The sequence below is a fragment of the Myotis davidii genome, unplaced genomic scaffold (assembly GCF_000327345.1).
Source record: "Myotis davidii unplaced genomic scaffold, ASM32734v1 scaffold2338, whole genome shotgun sequence".
NCBI classification, from domain to species: domain Eukaryota; kingdom Metazoa; phylum Chordata; class Mammalia; order Chiroptera; family Vespertilionidae; genus Myotis; species Myotis davidii.
The window spans coordinates 35,254-36,336 of record NW_006288964.1 but is presented as its reverse complement, the minus strand read 5'-3'; the positions used below and the strand labels follow the sequence as shown (position 1 = coordinate 36,336).

The 1,083-nt window shown below is 51.7% G+C and overlaps 1 protein-coding gene across 1 annotated transcript in view; it reads left to right on the top strand.

Moving 5' to 3' along the window:
* Nucleotides 1–1,083, top strand: part of LOC102771425 (ATP-binding cassette sub-family A member 3-like) — a 37,621-nt gene that overhangs the window by 11,915 nt on the left and 24,623 nt on the right. The gene's annotated exons all lie outside the window — the stretch shown is intronic.

The following is a 1,083-nucleotide window of genomic DNA, read 5'->3' as shown; positions in this document are numbered from 1 at the left end:
CGTATGTTGTTTCCTTTCATGTTGTCTCAAAGCTCCCTTAGGCTCTCCTCCTGTCTTTTAATTTTTTTCTCCAATTGCAGTACATTTTGGGTGTGTTTCGCTTCCTTGTCTTCTAATTCACTAATTCGGTCCTCCGCTTCTCCTAGTCTACTGTTGAGACTTTCAATGGTGTTTTTTATTGCAACTATATCACTCTTCATTTCTTCTTGGTTCTTACATAATTTATTGATTTTTTCATCTGTTTCTTCTTGATTCTTGCATAAATTGTTGATTTTTTCCCTTCATCTGGTTTATGCATTCTAGGACCCTTAATCTGAATTCTTTTTCTGTCATGCTGCATGCCTCTGTTTCACCTAGCTGCTTTTCTGGTGAGTCCTCCTTTTCTTTCCTTTGGAGGTTTCTTTGTCTATCCATGTTTGATCTCACTGACATATCTAGATACTGAGTCATTCATGGGCTGCTCATTGGGAGGCAGTGGCTCCTCAGGCTGTGGCTGCTCCTCGAGCGGTTGTGGTAGCAGCTGCTCCTCAGTTGGCAGCAGCTCCTCTGGTGGGTGCTTTCACAGCAATGGTGGCTCCTGTGGCTGGTGGGGACAGGCTTCATGTACAGCTGCTGTTCCTAAGACAGAGGGTGTGGTGATCATGAGGCTGCTGTTCCTCGGATGGGGGCGGCTACACACACAGCTGCTACTCCTTAAACTTGGGCGGACTGCTCACGTGGCTTCTGATCCTTGGATGGGGGCTGGCTGCACACTGCTGTTGTTCCTCTGATGTGGTGGGCCGCTTGTGGGGCTACTGCTCCTTGGACTTGGACAGGTTGATTGCAAGTCTGCTGCTCCTCATTCAGGGGTGGGCTGCTTGCGAGGCTGCTGCTTTTTGGACGGGGGTGAGCTGCACGCGTGGCTGCTCCTCCTCGGACGGGGGTGGGCTGCTTGCGCGGCTGCTGCTCTTTGGACGGGGGTGAGCTGCACATGTGGCTGCTCCTCCTCCGACAGGGATGTGCCACTCACCTGGCTGCTGCTCGTCGGGCAGGTGCAGGCTGTTGTGGCTCTGCTCCTCGGACCGGTGAGTGCTGCGCAGGGCT